Here is an 18,519-nt window from a genome sequence, read left to right on the forward strand (position 1 = left end):
TTGTCTGATCACTCATGTTTTCTTAAAATGCTGCACATCTTACAAATTCTGCCTGAGGTCTGTAAACTTATGAGCACACCTGTATATCTTAATTTTAAATTCAAAATCTAAAATGTATTAGTTTCAGACCTTTATGAAGGAGTAATTTTTTACAGGAAATTCTCAGACTTAAGGCACAATTGGTTCTTGAAAACAATGTCTTAAGTCAAACTGTTGCAAGTCGAAACAGATTGTCCTATAAGAACGATATTATCAATGGGGTATTGGTTCAATATCCTATTTTCACCAGCATAACCCAAAATTTAGTAATATAGAGTACAGTAAAAAGCATAGACACATTTTAAAGCAGTACTTTTTTGTCTAAAAAAAAAAGTGCCATGTGGCATACCTACAGGATATTGCACCGACACTGTTCTGAGAAGAGGAAATCCCTGGTTCTCTTCCTATTGACATCAGCTTGCCAGGCCTGTTGTGCGCCTATTAAGAGACTCTTGGGTGTGTTAAAGTTGAAACAGGTGTTGTATGATGGATAATAAATATTGATTTAGAAATGCTGTAATTCTGAATTGTTGTAACTCGAAACATCTTAAGTCAAGGTCTTCCTGTGTGTTTTTGTTTTGTTTTTTTAATTGGGGGGGGGGGGGGGCGGGCTGGAGTGGGCCAGAGGCTTCCTCCTGTTCCTTTGAGATTTCAGTTCTTTCGAAACTGGGGTTGGAATGTGGCACAAAGAACCTTTATTTGCAGCTACCCAGGAATTTTTCCCTTATTTTATCCGCCCTCCCAACTGACTCATCCCAGGCATGACAGCAAAAGTCTTTGGCTTGGGAACTGTCCACGAGGACTTCTGAAACTTATAGTCAGTTCACAGGTTCTATATCTGTTCACTAGATGGCGCTGTTACGCAATGACTGGCACTTCCTCCTGCTAGGAGGTATGAGTACTTCCTCTGCAGCATGGCCAGCCCCTGTCCAGCCAAGGGAATCGCGTCCAGGTCCTCTGCATGGCCATGTACTATGTACAGCATTGCCACTGAACATCTGCAATCGCAAAAAAAAGAGTCATTTTTTTCTCTGATTTTCTTTGAGCTTGTTCTCTGTCAAATTCTGATTATTTCTCATTCCACTTTTTTTCTGTTTAGATTTAACTTAGACAAATTAAAAATGCAAAACCCATACCCTACTTATTTTTAATAAGCATTCAATATTCCTTGATATAAAATGTTAATAAAGGGCCATCATATTGGACACAGTTAGCTCCTGATTTTAAAAAGCATTTACACACTTAAAATCAGGTTTTACATGTGTAAATGTACTTTAACCGTGTAATGGGCTTTTGAAAATTGATACAATATATACCACTGAATTGTCCATAGGATGTTTAAGTGAAAGTGGACTTTAAGGATGTAATTTTAAAAGGAGTTACGCACGCAAAAGTAACATACTGTCATATCAATTTTTAAAAGCCATTTTATTTATATAAGTGTTTTTATATACCGTTGTTTGGAGCTGGCCTTCACAATGGTTTACAAGAGAAACAACAGTACATGGAACAGCAAACAGGTACAATGAAATGAACATAAATAGGATACAATTTGTGATTGAACGTAAATAAGATACAATTTGTGAGTAAAAACAATAGTATACATGTCAGATGCATTGTGGGATTACAAAGTTTGAAAGAAGAAATAGAGAATCATAAACTATTTAGAGAAGTATTAAGAATTAGAAGCAGTTTACATGAGATTTAACGAACATTGGTTAACTATATGTAATGTTGGATAGCCTTATTTAACAGGATAGTGATTAAGTGTGTGATGTGTGGTATCAGTTTGTTTAGCTTATCCGATGCCTTCTTTGTAGGTTTGTTGGAATAGCCAGGTTTTGAGGAGTTTTTTGAACATTTTGATGTTACTTTGTAGTCTTAGATTTTTAGGGAGTATATTCCAGAGGGTTGGCCCTGCTATTGAGAATACTCTTTCACGTACTGTAGTAAGTTTGGCTTCTGCAGCTGTGGGAATTTCTAATAATGCCTTATTTGTAGATCTTGTGTTGTACCGTGATATTTGTGTGTGTATATTGTCGATCCATTTGACTTCATTCCCGTGTATGGTTTTGTGGAGTATGGATAGTGTTTTGAATTCTATCCATTTGTCTATGGGAAGCCAGTGAAGTGATTTTAAGATAGGTGTGATGTGGTCTGTTTTCTTTTTTCCGGTTAGAACTCTAGCTGCTGCATTCTGAAGGATTTGGAGAGGTTGGGTGGTAGATTTGTGTAGACCTAACATCAGAGAGTTACAATAGTCAAAGCTTGAGAAGATCAAGAATTGTAGAATGGTTTAGAAGTCAGAATGATTTAGCAGTGGTTTTAGGTGTTTCAGTATCATTAATTTGTTAAAGCCTTCTTTGACCTTTGCCAATACGTGTTTTTTTAGATTCAGTTCTGAGTCTATCCAGATTCCTAGGTCCTTCAGTTTGTCATTGAGTTTGATGTTAGTATTATTTATTTGAATAGAGTTGTTTGAGATATTTGTGGGAGTTTTTCTTTGGATGAGTATGTATTCCATCTTGTCCATGTTGAGACAGAGTTTCAATTAGTTTAGGAGATTTTTTATATTATTAAGGTATGAGGCAGCGAGATTGAAGGCTTTATAGAGAGTATCAGTTACCGGTATGAGAAGCTGAATGTCATCCGCGTAAATAAGATAAGTGATGCCGATACTAGTAAGAAGTTGACATAGTGGAAGAAGGTAGATATTAAATAGTGTGGATGATAGTGTTGATCCTTGTGGGACTCCAGTCTCAAGAGGGAATGATTCAGATTTGGAATTATTGATCCTTACTTGGAAAGATCGGTTGTGTAGAAAGGATTGAACCAATCGAGCGTTGTCCCTGCCAGGCCAATTTCTATTAATTTGTGTATCAGGCATTTGTGGTTGACCATGTCGAAGACTGCGGTTAGGTCGAGTAATAAGAGTATATGGCTGTGTCCTTTATCAAAGCTTCTTATAATTGTATCTGAGAGGGTGAGAAGTAGGGTCTCTGTGCTGTAGTGTTTTCTGAAACCGTGCTGTGTTGGGAAAGTATGTTGTTTTGTTCTAGGTGATCATTGAGTTGTTTGAGGACTGCCTTTTCGGTTAGTTTGGTGAGGAGGGATAAATTAGATATGGGTCTGTAGTTATTAAGGTCTGAAGGATCTAGATTCTTTTTTTCAATATGGGTTTGATTATAGCTGTTTTCAGGCTGTCAGGTAGAGCTCCTTCTTCCAAAGATTTGTTTATGATGTTGGTGATTGTTGGTGTGATGATATGGGATATTTCTTTTAGGGTGTGTATTGGTATTTTGTCGATATCGTGGTTTGCAGGGTTTAGGGTTTTAATCAGTCTTTTGATTTCTGTGGTTGAGACATATTCAAAGGAGGACCATAGGGATATGTCTTTCTTGTCTAGAGCTGAGATATGGAGGAGGATATTATTAATGGTGTTGGTTATTTTATTGATTTTGTTTTTAAAGAATTTGGCTAAATCATGGCATAGATTCATGTTTGTGTGGGAGGTTGCTGGATTCGTATCAGAGATGAGTTTGTTCACTATGTTGAAAAGGGTTTTCGGGTTGTGAGTGATGTTTTGTATTTTCTTGCTATAATATTCTTGTTTGGTTTGTTAATCAAGTTTTTGTAGTGGGCTAGGTAGTTGCAGTAGATTGTTAAAGTTAGGGTGGATTTGTTATTGCACCAGGTCTTTTCTTTTTTTCTGGTTTGTTTTGGTTTCTCTCAGTTGCTTCTTGTACCATGGATTGACGGGTTTTTTTGGATTGTTAATAAGTTTAGTTTTTTTGGGGTTGATGGCGTTTGCAATTTTTTCTGTAATTTGGAGCTAGTAATGGGTGGTGCTATAAATATTGTCCATGTTGATGTTTGTTAATTGTTGTAAGAGTTCCTGCTGTAGCAGGAAAAGGCAGTCTGAAGTTGAAGCATATGGTTTTCATGTCTTTTGGTGTGATTTTTGAGCATATTTCTGTCTGACCGCGTAGAATGAAGTGGTCAGACCAAGGAACTAGGGAGCAGGTTACTTTGCAGTTCTTAGGGAATTTTTCATTAGTGAAAATCAAGTCTAGTGTGTGGCCAGCTTTGTGAGTTGGATCTCTAACATTTTGTGAGAAATTGAGGGCAGACAGTGCATCGGAGAGGGTAAAGTGCATTTACATGTGTAAAACCAGATTTTAAGTATGTAAATACTTTTTAAAATCAGGCCCTTTGTGCAAAGATGGCCTTTATAATTCATATAGGAGAATGTTACATTTTCACATCTATCTTCTTTTAAAATTACCTCCTTGCTTCAGGGGGCTGTATTCTTCTGTTGGCATCATATTCATAACACTGCATTGGTGCCTCTGTCAAAAGATTCTAGCACAGCACAGCATTAAAAGGACGCTCTTATTTCAAAGTGTCAATCTGAACTGCTCCTGCCAAAAAAGCATCTTTCTTCACAAGCAGCGTCACATCTACCTGAAACCATAAAGAGGACATTTTTAAAAATAGATGAGACACACCATACTATTTAAAAGACCACTCATATCCAGAGCAGCCAATTGAAACTGAAGAGGAGACAGAATAAAATGGGAACTTGCTGAAAAATATAGTATTCTCCATAGCAAACAAGAAAGAAAAGAATTGCAGAGCAATTTGTATGAGCACCTTTTTTTCTAAAATAAATAAATAAATAAATAGATAAATAAATAAATACATCTCTGATTGTAAAACATGTTATAACTTGGTTTAAATCTAATCTCATAGCCCCTGGGATGCTCTGCCCTTAGGGAGGGTGCAATTGGAGCTTTGTGTGGGCTGTATTAGCCCCCTGATACCTGAAGAATGCTGACGGTTGTGGTAGAGCAGGAACTGCAATAGTCCAAGTAAGGAAAGACATCTACTCCAGTGACCCCCAACCCCCTCCTGCTCTTCAATACATTGGTGAGGATCAATTATTCTGGGCCCCTCATTTCCTCAGGGTCAACCCTGACCCTGGGACACAGTCCTGGTCTGGAACTAATGTGACATATGTAAGAGCTTTCATGAATAAGATGTTCTTGCTCTCAATACAGGAATTTCGATTTTGAGAACTACTTTATAAGGAGAAAGACCTGTGATGTTGGGTGAGTTGAGAAACTGTTGAATGCAAAAGCTGACAATTTTTTAAATTTTATTTTTCACATTGTTCAATTGGGGGCTAAATCCATATCTTTCATGGGAAAATGTGGTTGCTGTAGGTTGAATGGTTCAGGGGATAATGTATAGACAAACAGACAGAGAAAGTGAATACATAAGCAATTTATTTTTAAGAAAAACATTAAAAGGCAAAAAATAAAATCTACAATAGGTAGAAGAATGTTTCCTCTTTGACAGAGTAGTCAACAGAGCAGCTCCATTTGCTATTTCTATTTCCATTCCATACCCATCTCCAACAGAGCTGCCAGCAGAGATACCATAGTAAAAAAAAAACACTGCATGCATGCTTTCCTCTTTGTCAGTACCTGCAGTACCAGTGGCACCTCACTGACCCCTCCACTTAGGCTAGTACTAAGTCAAGCAGTGCCACAGTACTTCCTTTCATTCTATAATACTTATCTGGCCTTTTTCCTTGACTTTAGATAGACAATATGTAAAGAGGCTGAACTCTAAAACTTTTTCCTTGAGCTATCTCCACTGCCATACTAGATATGCTATCAATCAGGGGTGGGCAATTTCGGTCCTCGAGGCTGCAAACCAGTTGGGTTTTCAGGATATCCTTAATGAATATGCATGAGAGAGACCTGCATACACACACTGCCTCAGTTGTATGCAAATCTATTTCATGCATATTCATTAGGGGTATCCTGAAAACCCGACTGGTTTGTAGCCCTCGAGGACTGGACTTGCCCACCCCTGAGATGGTTAGTGACACACATACCATTACGCAAGGGCCAGAGATAGATATTCTCTCGGGATGTGCATTTCTTTGAAATGTCAAATGTCATTTCATTTCTGTAATGAAACATTTACATTTTGCAAGACAGTGTGCACTATTTGAAATACAAACTGAATTTAAAAAATGAAAAGACACCCAAACAAAACTGAAAAAAAAGAAACATGCACAATCCTAATATTTACAGAAGGGAAGTGAAAGAAAGATAGTGGTAAATGTAATAAAAATAAAGGAAAATATATTTTCCTCTCCCTTCACCTATACTTGTTTTTTTATTAACTATAATTTTTATTGAAGTAGATCCTTTAGCTACAATATTCAATCAATGTCAATTAAAGGCAAAATTTCATTTAAATAATTCTAAGTAGCTATGAATAAAAGTTACACACAGATGAAACATACTAGTTTACATAACAAAAACAAAAAGTAAAAAAAAAAAAAAATAGAGAAAAACTCAAAAGAAGAGTCAAGACAGACAAAAGGGAGTCAAAAAAAGAAAGTAAACAAAGGATCCTTTGCAGGAGATCAGTTTAAAGATGTAACAATTCTGACTGCTAGGCAGCCTCCCCACCAGCAGAGGCCCTCATAGAACCACACTTTCTCCCACTCTAGCCACTTACTCGATAGTCCCATTACTCAGCAAGGCCAGCTCTATTTAGCCCTGCCTCTCTCACAACTCAGTTTGAGTCATCTTGGCTCATTATATTTTCTCACCTTGCCTTGCCTTGCTGCTGCAGGTCCCCTGTGGTCTTCTTGTTTTGCCTTGCTATGTGGCCTCTTTGGCCTTCCTAACTTGTCTTGTGGCCTTCTTGCCTTGTCTTGTGGCCTCTTCAGCCTTCTTGCCTTACCTTGTGGCCTCCTTGGCCCTCCTGCCTTGTCATGTGACCTCCTTGGTCTTCCTTCCTTGCATTGTGATCTCCTTGGCTTTCCTACCTTGTCCTGTGGACTCCTTGGTCTTCCTGTCCTGCCTTATGGCCTTTGGGCATTCTAGTCTCACTCTGTGGCCTGCTTAAGCTCCTTCTCTGTTTCTTCCTTGTCTTGTCTTCTATGTACTTTGCTTTGCAGTAGGTCCTGTTAGTCTGTGGTATATATTCTTTGCCCTGTTCTCATAGTCCTGTCATATCCAGTCCTAGTCTTGTCCTGCCTGGTTTTCTCTGTGACCCCTGCTCCCTGTGGACCTCCAGTTCCAAATCCTATCTCCAATCCCAGTCCTTGTCTCTTGTTCCAGCTCTTGTCTCCAGCCCCTGTCTGACGCCAACTTCTACCTGCCTTTAGTACCACCCTGTGCCTCTGGTTATAGCCCTGTCTCAAGTTCCAGCTTTGTATCTCACTGCTTGTGTCTGCCTCATCTCCAGCGACTGCCTTGCTTCTAGACTCAGCTTGTCTCCTGCTCTAGCCAAGTCCTTCCGGCCACCAGGACATTCAGGCTCAACCCAAGGGGGAGGTGGCTGGTTAGGCAGAAAACCCTGCTCTGTCCTGCCTTGAATTCCTCTACTGCCCCTGAGGGAGGAAATCCCTGTATCTAGCTGGTCCCCCAGTCATGACAAGAGAATTCAGGAAAGGGTTCCACATTTCAGAGAACTAATGTAGATTATGATTTCTCTCTGCTGTCAGCTTTTCCATAGTAAATACATCCCCTCTCCTAGGTTTTCACCCCAGGTAGCTTGGAAAGCAAGGCTTTTTCTATTCAGCTGTTAGGCAACAGCATGCAGCTGTCAGAAAAAGAGAACTCAATTTTTCTGTTCAACATTTGGAAAGACATAAAAATGCCTGGATTCCAAGTTTGGTGTAGTTCTAAAATATCTCACCAAAATGTGAGATGTAGAGTCCAAAGACCTAGGACGGTAGTATAGAATATGCAAACATATAAGGGTCCTATAGTAAAAAAATGAATAACTAATCCTATGAAAAACAAAGATAATTTTTGTTTACCAAAATAATTCTATAAACAAGCAGATGTGTTAATTTTTTGAAGAATATACAAAATATGAGTGTTTAATGGCTATTAGGATTATACCTTTTTCACTTCTCATATGTGTGTCTATTTTTGTTTATTTTTTAGTTTTGTTTTTTTTACCATATTTACTAGTTTTTAAGAAATTGTTTTGGTAAAAAAAAACAAACCAACCCTTTGTCTTTCTTTGGATTACTTATTCATTTTCGGCTATGTAACTTCTTATACTTTTTGTTTATTCTGTCTTAATATATCTAGCTAAAATTGCCTTTACCTTTTCCAGAAAGTTGCAATGTTTACTCACAGCCACTAAATGTGTCAAAGTTCCCTCACAAAAATCTAAATAGTGTTATACTATTTAAAACCCATTGTGTAAAATATTAGATGAAATGGATGACGTCCTCAAACCTCCTCCCCGCCCCCATTGCATCCTGCCGTTTGGTAAATTTATAAGCAAGCACATCTTCCCATCTCATTCCATGTTTATTTTTAGAAGGCATCACAGGGCTTTGCAATTTGTGCAACTCAGAAATCAGCCCCCTAGAGCTTCTCTACATTTCAGAAACATTTTTGTCAGCGGTGGAGCTGGCTTAAACAAAACTTCCTTGACATACTTGTGCTCTACACAATGTTTTATTTGTAGAAAGGAATACTCTTATATCTAATTATCTCTCTATTCTCTTAAAATTGTTCCATAAAGCCTAGTCTTTAGCAGCAGCTAAAGAAGCCGGAGAAAGTACCTTTCCTTATCCCAAACAAGAAGTTGCCTACATATATCAACACTTCCCACTGCCTGTCTATTCCCTGGAAGTGATATTTCAGTGTAGGTAAGAATTCATATTTCAGTTGGTACTAATTGAAAAACTGGATCAAACTCCAAGCAAATTCAACCTGGTCTCTAAGACAAAGCAAAAGCCTAAACAAAGCAGGCTTCCCATCCAACCAGAAGTGTTATGATTCCTCCTGTAGCTGTGCCACAGGAGGCCTCTCACCTTCTCTGGAGGCCGCTCCGAAGCCAATAATGGTCTGGATCTTGCTCCACAGCCTGGGAGGTCTTCGGTGTCAGCAGGGCCTACCTGAGGCTTACTCCACTGCAGCCTGGATGCTCTGGTGTGGGCCACGCCCTTCTCCTAAGGGGCCCGCAGCTCCTCTCCTCTCTTGTAGGGCCAGAGAGGTGTGGCCGATATGGACTCCTCCCAGGGAGTTGCCTGCTCCTGGGGTATATAATTGCTTCTCCAGCACTCATACTTTGCCTTGCATTGGAGTTACTCATCTCTGGATGTCTCTCCTTCCAGCACTCCATCAGGTCCTTCTTGTTCTTCATTGGAGCTCCATGTCCTGTGTCTCTGCCTGTTTCCTGATGTTTGTTCCTGATCCTGATGATCCAGTCCTGTTGCTCCTGACTGCCGGTGTGCAGTACCCTGCTCCTGACTACCGGTGTGCAGTACCTTGTTCCTGATTCGTCAGTACCTCATACCCTTCCTGTGCTGGCCCCGATCCCTCGGATGTAGGACAGGGTGGTCCGTGACCAGACCAGTGGTACTGGCTGTGTAGGGCGCCCTGAGGCACCGTGCCAATGTCCGTATACCTTGTTCCTCATTCCTGAATACCTGGACTCTTGTCTTCGTCTACAGTTCTTGAACCTTCGTCTGCTCTTTTCCTGAGTCCGGCCTGCTGCCTTTTGCCATCCCAGTGGCAGGTCCGAAAGGGCCAGGAACGGTCGGAGGACTGTTCATTTCCAATACCTCATAGTTGGTTCCAGAGGCATGCAGGTCCAGCCGAGGGTCCGCCGGTCCGTTTCCTCCCATACTTGGATGCGCTACACCTACCTCGGCACTACCTTGGATTCCTCTAGGACCATGCTGGGGCCCAAGAGCACACTCTTCCTTTAAGGGGACTGCTCTCCTAGCGCTCCCATAACAGAATGCAAGGCCTCCCAAGGCCTTCCGATATATAACAAGAACAGCTAAAAAGACTGCTAACCATGATGTATGCCAAGAGGAAACATGGGCCAAAAAATAAACTTCTCAGTACTAAATATGACAATTGTTAGCCCTTTTGCCAAATCTATTGCTGCGCAATTTAATGCAACACCTTTCATGCAAATGTTCTGTCAAAAATTCTTTGAAATCAATTCCTAACCTGCTTTTATTAATCCTGGGAAGGATTTAAATGAAAAGAGTTGTTTATCATGGTTAATTTGGAACAGGTGGAAATTAAATATTTTGCTTTTGAAAAACCTCCCAAAACTATATCTCTTAAATAAAAAGCTAAAATGTCTTTCGGCTCAGGAATTTCACAACTAAATTGGAATTACATAAATTTAAATCCATGAAACAGGATTTTCTTTCAATTGTGAATTATTTCAGCCTGCTAGATCAATCAGCACCAGAGGAATTCAAACATTTTCACCACCATCCCTAAGTCCAACAATCAGACATAAGAACATAAGAACATGCCATTCTGGGTCAGACCAAGGGTCCATCAAGCCCAGCATGCTGTTTCCAACAGTAGCCAATTCAGGCCATAAGAACCTGACAAGTACCCAAAAACTAAGTCTATTCCATGTTACCATTGCTAGTAATAGCAGTGGCTATTTACTAAGTCAACTCAATTAATAGCAGGTAATGGACTTCTTCTCCAAGAACTTATCCAATCCTTTTCTAAACACAGCTATACTAACTAGAGATGTGAATCGTTTTTTGACGATTTAAAAAAATCGTCAGATATTTTTTAAATCGTCAAAAATCATTAGAGTCGCGATACAATAGAAATTTCCCCGATTTATCATGAAAAATCGTAAATTGGGGGAGGAGGGAGGGCAGGAAAACCGGCACACCAAAACAACCCCTAAACCCACCCCGACCCTTTAAAACGAATCCCAAACCCTCCCAAAATGTTTTAAATTACCTGGTGGTCCAGTGGGGGGGGGTCCCGGCGTGATCTCCCGCTCTCGGGCCATCGGCGCCATTTTGGCTGCCACTAAAAAAATGGCGCCGATGGCCCGATAAAAAAAAAAAACCACCCGACCCTTTAAATTGACCCCCTTAGCCTCCCCCACCCTCCCGACCCCCCCAAAAAAATCTTTTAAAATTATCTGGTGGTCCAGTGGGGGCACAGGGAGCGATCTCCCTCTCTTGGGCCATCGGCTGCCACTAATAAAAATGCCACCGATGGCCCTTTGCCCTTACCATGTGACAGGGTATCCATGCAATTGGCCAGCCCCTGTCACATGGTAGGAGCACTGGATCGCCGGCAACATCTTTAAAGATGGCGCTGGCCAGAGGCGATAAACAAAAAACCCACCTTGACCCTTTAAAACGAATCCCTTAGCTTCCCCCACCCTCCCGACCCCCCCAAAAAACATTTTACAGGTACCTGGTGGACCAGTGGGGGTCCCGGGAGCGATCTCCCGCTCTCGGGCCGTCGGCTGCCACTAATAAAAATGGCGCCGATGGCCTTTGCCCTTACCATGTGACAGGGTATCCATGCCATTGGCCGGCCCCTGTCACATGGTAGGAGCACTGGATGGCCCGCGCCATTTTTAAAGATGACGCCGGCCATCCAGTGCTGTTTTTCCCGCCCTCCCCCAAAACGATAAGAGAACCCCCGTAAACAATTTTGTGGGGTTTTCCTATCGGTTTCGGGGAGCCCCCGATTTCTGACGATTTTGAAAATATCGTACGATATTTTCAATCGTCAGAAGCCCAATTCACATCCTAGAACTTTGTCAAACGCCTTTTGAAAATCCAAGTCCACTACATCTACCGGTTCACCTTTATCCACATGTTTATTAACTCCTTCAAAAAAGTGAAGCAGATTTTTGAGGCAAGCCTTGCCTTGGGTAAAGCCATGATGACTTTGTTCCACTAAACCATGTCTTTCTATATGTTCTGTGATTTTGATGTTTAGAACACTTTCCACTATTTTTCCTGGCACTGAAGTCAGGCTAACTGGTCTGTAGTTTCCCGGATCGCCCCTGGAGCCCTTTTTAAATATTGGGGTTACATTTGCTATCCTCCAGTCTTCAGGTACAATGGATGATTTTAATGATAGGTTACAAATTTTTACTAATACGTCTGAAATTTCATTTTTTAGTTCCTTCAGAATTCTGGGGTGTATACCATCTGGTCCAGGTGATTTACTACTCTCCAGTTTGTCAATCAGGTCTACCACATCTTCTAGGTTCACCGTGATTTGGTTCAGTCCATCTGAATCATTACCCATGAAAACCTTCTCCAGTACTGATACCTCCCCAACATCCTCTTCAGTAAACACGAAGCAAAGAAATCATTTAATCTTTCCACAATGGCCTTATCTTCTCTAAGTGCCCCTTTAACTCCTCGATCATCTAACGGTCCAACTGACTCCCTCACAAGCTTTCTGCTTTGGATATATTTTAAAAAGTTTTTACTGTGAGTTTTTAACTCTATGGCCAACTTCTTTTCAAATTCTCTCTTAGCCTGTCTTATCAATGTCTTACATTTATCTTGCCAACGTTAATGCATTATCCTATTTTCTTCTGTTGGATCATTCTTCCAATTTTTGAATGAAGATCTTTTGGCTAAAATAGCTTCTTTCACCTCCCCTTTTGACAATGCCGGTAATCGTTTTGCCTTCTTTCCACCTTTCTTAATGTGTGGAATACATCTAGACTGTGCTTCTAGGATGGCATTTTTTAACAATGACCACACCTCTTGCACACTTTTTACTTTTGTAGCTGCTCCTTTAAGTTAATTTCTAACAATTTTTCTCATTTTGGGCCTCATTTTTTAAAGTATCGCAGGCCTGCGATACTTTAGAAGATGAGGGGTGGGGGTCGAAATGGGGGGAGGGCCTGCACTAGACGGCAGTGATCGCACTGTCGCAGTGCGATCACTGCCAGTTTCACACCCAATAGCGCCACCATAGGAGGTGTAGCTATTGGGAGCTAAAGCTGCCGCGAAAAGGCACTTACCTTTTCGCTGTCCGCGGCGTTGGCGCAGAGTTGGCCTTGTGACGCCCTGACTCCTCCTCTTCCGGGGCTGACTCCGCCCCCACTCCACCCCCATCCTGCTATCGCACGATAAGGGACTTTTCGCATGCGAAAGGTCCCTTATCCCTTACGAGCGGCGTGGAAAATGAGGCCCTTTATCAGTTTCCCTTTTGAAAGTTTAGCACGAGAGCCTTGGATTTGCACACTGTTCCTCTTCCAGTCATTAAATCAAATTTGATCATATTATGATCACTATTGCCAAGCGGCCCCACCATCGTTACCTCTCTCACCAAGTCCTGTGCTCCACTGAGAAATAGATCTAAAATTGCTCCCTGTCTCGTCGGTTCCTGAACCAATCGCTCCATAAAGCTATCATTTATTCCATCTCTCTAGCATGTCCCGATGATACATTTACCCATTCAATACTGGGGTAATTGAAGTCTCCCATTATTACCACACTACCAATTTGGTTAGCTTCCCTTATTTCTCTTAGCATTTCATTGTCAGTCTCACCATCTTGACCAGGTGGACGGTAGTATACTCCTATCACTATAGTCTTCCCCGACACAACTGGGATTTCTACCCATGAAGATTCAATTGTGCATTTAGTCTCATGCAGGATGTTTTTCCTGTTGGACTCTATGCTAGGGGTGTGCATTCGTTTTGAACTTAAATGTAAAACGCAACTTTTTTTTTTTTAACTTAAAAAAGTGATGAGGCGAAAACGATCGGATTTCCAACTTATTCAACATAGCTATGTTGAATAAGTTGGAAATCGCGATTGTTGATCCTAAATAAAAATTTAAACCCCTCACCCTCCTTAATCCCCCCCCCCCAAGACTTACCAAAACTCCCTGGTGGTACAGCAGGGAGTCAGGACGCCATTTCTGAACTCATTTGCGAGGAGCACGTGACGTCGGCGTCACGTGATTCCCCGCGCGATCGCTCCGGGGGACCCTCGTTGCACCCAAAAGGAACTTTTGGCCAGCTTGGGGGGGCCTCCTGACCCCCCCAAGCTGGGGGGGTCAGGAGGTTGAATGGTGATTAGGTTGAAAGGATTCACCTTTAGGACAGCAATGTGGCAGGAGCTGCCTTTTCCTGGAGCCCTGGGCCTGGTCTACTGAACTCAGCTGGGCTCTGCCTCTTTTAAATTTCTCAGCTGAGTTCCACACATAGGACTCTTCCTGTTAGGAATGTTTGGTGGACTCTTGGGGCGGCCTGACGGAGAGAATGGAAACAGTCTCTATACTAGAGTGTCAGGCCGGGAGGCAGATACTGGGCGGGAAGATGGGAAGGATCTTCACCCTGGAAGCCCGCACTCCCCCAGGAGGAGCCTGTAGGAGCCGGGCCACTGGGACTTAGGCGAGGAGAGAAGACGACTTCACCCTAGAAGCCTGAGACTCCCCCGGGAGGAGCCCATAGGAGTCCGGGCCGCTGGGACTTAGGCGAAAGGGCGAAATCCGAAGAGACGATCCGTGGTCAAAGCAGGCAGCAGTCAGGAGGCGACGGGAGCAGGCAGAGGTCGGAACCGAAGAAGCAAACCAGGGCAGGCAGGAAAGCCTAGAACGAGAGCAAGGCTGGAACTGAAGGCAGATACCACGAACCAGGACTGGAACTGAAGTAAGAACTGGATACCGGAACCAAGAACCAAGGCTGGAACTGAAGCAGGCAACTGGAACAGGAACCAAGACTGAAATAACAGCAAGCGAGAATTCCTGAGGCACACAGCAACTAGGATCACCGAAGCAACCTTGTTGCAAGGCATTCAACTGGGGCAGACGCCGGCTTTAAGTATCTGCCGGTGTCTGACGTCAAGGAAGGAGGTGGGGCGCCCAAAGGCGGGAAAGGCCCTTTAAATTCTGGGCCTTCATGTGCACACGTGCCTAGGAAGGGAGGGGCTGGTCTCAGCGAGCCGACGGCGTCTCCCTCATGGAGACGCCGCCAAAAGATAGGCCGTGCCGGTCCGCCAGAACCGTGCGACTGCCACCCAAAATCAGGACCGGGACCAGATGACCCGCAGTGAAGCCCCCCAACCCAGAGGCCGTCGGAATGAGGTAAGGTCCCTGTCACGAGTGCCGCGACCGGGACCGCAACAGTACCCCCCCTCTTACGCCCCCTCTTAGAAGGCCCAGGTTTACTGGGATGCTGACGATTAAATTGGTGCAGCAGTTCCTTATCCAGGATGTTACGGGCTGGTTCCCAAGTGTTGTCCTCTGGACCACAACCCTCCCAGGCAAGTAGATATTCCCACCGTCGGAGGTGGAACCAGACATCCAGAACCTCCCGAACTTGATAAGTAGGTTCGTCGGGTACAGAGGGATCCGTGGAGTCAGGAACTTGACAATGCTACCTGGAGAGGATGAGAGGTTTTAACAGGGAGACATGAAATACATTATGTATACGCATTGAGGAGGGTAGGCGTAGCCGGTAAGAAACGGCCCCCACACGCTCAGCTATACGGAAGGGACCACAGTATCTCGGAGCCAGCCTTCAGGATGGAATTTGGAGCTGAATGTTTTTTGTGCTGAGCCAAACTCGATCTCCGGGAAGGAAGGTGGGTGCCGGTTTAACAATGCGGGGCGCATATAACCACCCATCTTTTCATGGCCCTGGCTACTTTGGCGAGTCTCCCTTGGATGGACCTCCAAGGAGATTGTAACTGCAGGGTGGAGGCTTGAATTGCTGGAAGCGCACTAGGAAGAGGCAGTGGTAGGGGTGGCCGTAACTGCTTCCCATAAATGATTAAAAAAGGTGAACTTCCTGTGGCTGAATGGGTATGGTTGTTATACAAGAACTCAGCCCACAGTAATAACTTCGCCCAATTATCCTGTCTCTCGTTGACGAAGGAGCGAAGAAATGTCTTCAGGGAGAGGTTGGTGTGTTCTGTCTGCCCGTTGCTTTGAAGGTGGAAGGCAGTGGATAGGTTGAGTTGCACGTTGAACTTCTTACATAACGTCCTCTAGTACGGGCTGTGAACTGGGGCCCTTGATCTGAGACGATGTCCTGTGGCAGACCGTAGATTCGGAAGATATGTTGTGTGAACAAGTGTGCTAGTTCAGGTGCCGATGGTAACTTAGGCAGGGGAACAAAGTGGGCCATTTTGGAGAACCGGTCTATAGTTACCCAGATGACTGTGTTCCCTTCTGAAGCTGGGAGATCCACCACAAAATCTGTGGTGATGTGGGTCCAGGGTTCCACTGGAATGGGCAATGGTTGGAGTAGGCCCCGTCCGCGGCTTCTGTATAGCGCAGGTGGGACAGGAGTCTACGAAAGTGCGGATATCCTGCCTCATGGTTGGCCACCAGTAGAAGTGATTTACCAAGTCGAGAGTCCTCTCGCGGCCAGCGTGACCCCCAGGGAGAAAGTTGTGGGCACAGACCAAGATCCCCCTCCGAGAGCGTCAAGGAACCACCGTCTTCCCTAGAGAACACACTGTGATACCGGAAAGATTGATCCTTGCGGGGTCTAGAATATATTGTGGCTGATCCTGGTTCTCGTCCAGCTCAGTTGTGCCAGACAGTGCGTCCGCTCGAACATTCTTGGAAGCAGGCCAGTAGCAGAGAGTGAAATTGAAGCGGTTGAAGAACAGAAGCCAGCGGGCCTGTCTTGATTTCAAGCGTTGTGCTTGGCACAGGAACTCCAAGTTTTTATGGTCAGTATACACCGTAACAGGATGAATGGCTCCCTCCAACCACTGTCTCCATTCTTCAAAGGCGAGCTTGATGGCTAATAACTCCTTATCTCTGATACTGTAATTATTCTCGGCAGCAGAGAATTTCCTGGAAAAATATGAGCATGGTAGGAGTTGACCGGAGTCAGTGCCTTGACTAAGAACAGCTCCGACAGTGACGTTAGATGCGTCTACCTCCACTACAAATGGACGGAGCGGGTCAGGATGACGAAGACAAGTATCCTGTAGAAATGCCTCCTTGAGGACTTTGAATGCCTGACAGGCTGAGTCCGGCCAATCCACTGCATCAGCTCCCCTCCGAGTGAGGGCGGTGAGTGGAGCCACTATGTGAGAGTAGTGAGGGATGAAATGTCTATAGAAATTTGCGAAGCTGAGAAAGCGTTGCAACGCTTTTAGCCCCTTTGGTCGAGGCCAGTTGCTGATGGCGGCCACTTTCTCAGGATCCATCTGGAATCCGGTGGCAGACAGTATGTATCCCAGAAAAGGGAGGGAATCCTTTTCAAAGCAGCATTTCTCCAACTTTGCATATAACCCATTGTCCCTGAGGATCTGTAAAACCTGTCGGACATGCAGACGATGTGAAGACAGATCATGGGAGTAGATTAATACGTCATCCAGATACACGATGACAGAAGTATTTAGTAAGTCACGAAGTATCGCGTTCATGAGATGTTGAAACACTGCTGGGGCATTGCACAGTCCGAAGGGCATGACGAGGTACTCATAGTGCCCATCCCTGGTGTTAAAGGCAGTCTTCCACTCGTCCCCTGGTCGAATGCAAACAAGGTTATATGCGCCCCGCAAATCCAACATTGTGAAGATCTTGGCTCCCTGTAACCTATCCAGGAGCTCAGGAATCAGTGGGAGTGGATAACAATCCCGCTTTGTGATGGCATTGAGCCCCCGATAGTCTATGCATGGTCTTAGCGATCCGTCTTTTTTACCTACAAAAAAGAAACCCGCCCCTGCTGGAGACTTTGAAGGTCGAATAAATCCCTTTGCCAGGTTCTCTGAAATGTATTCGGACATTGCCCGAGTCTCTGGTAGAGATAAGGGGTATACCCTTCCCCAAGGAGGCATCGTTCCTGGTAAGAGTTCTATGGCACAATCAAACGGCCGATGCTGAGGTAGGATCTCCGCCTTCGTCTTGGAAAACACGTCAGAGAACTCAGCATAAGGTGCGGGTAGAGTGATGGTGGTATGCAAGAGAGGGAGAACTGGCGTTCTCAGAACCTTTAGGCAATTGGAGAAGAGGAAGGAGCTCCATTTAATGATCAGTAATGTGTCCCATTGGATAATCAGAGAGTGCTTCTGTAACCATGGCAACCCTAGCACCACGGGGTGGATGGCCTTCTCCAGAACCAGAAAAGCAATCTCCTCCGAATGGATTGCCCCGGTGCGTAAGGTTATGGGTACCGTGGAAGCAGAGATACTCCCTGGAAGGAGTGTTCCCCAAATGGACATAATCCGCAGAGGCACCTCCCGAGGCAGAGTGGGGATCTGTAGCTGGCATACCAAATCCTCCAGGATGAAGTTGCCCCCTGCTCCCGAATCCAGGAAGGAGAGGGTCTCCAGTGATCCACCCGGGTATTCCAATGTGATGGGTACGGTACATTGAGGAGCAGTATTGGCACATCCTAGGAGTAGTTCCTCACGACCTCCTAGGTTCTGGCGTTTTCCGAACACTCCTTACAGCGAGTGAGAAAATGAGCTTTCTGTCCGTAATAAAGACAAAGGCCCAGAGTTCGGCGACTCTGTCTCTCCTCTGCGGTGAGAGGAGTATACCCTAACTGCTTGGGTTCTTCGGTGGCAAAGTTGGGTCGTGCTGCCCCTGGAGAGGGGGCTGAAGAGAGTGGTCTGGAGAATACAGGAGCTAGTGACGGGGTACGTCGAACTGGTCGTAGTTCTCTTGCCCTCTGCTGGAGACGGCGATCAATGCG

Source organism: Rhinatrema bivittatum, chromosome 5 (genome assembly GCF_901001135.1).
Source record: "Rhinatrema bivittatum chromosome 5, aRhiBiv1.1, whole genome shotgun sequence".
In the NCBI taxonomy this organism is placed as follows: Eukaryota; Metazoa; Chordata; class Amphibia; order Gymnophiona; family Rhinatrematidae; genus Rhinatrema; species Rhinatrema bivittatum.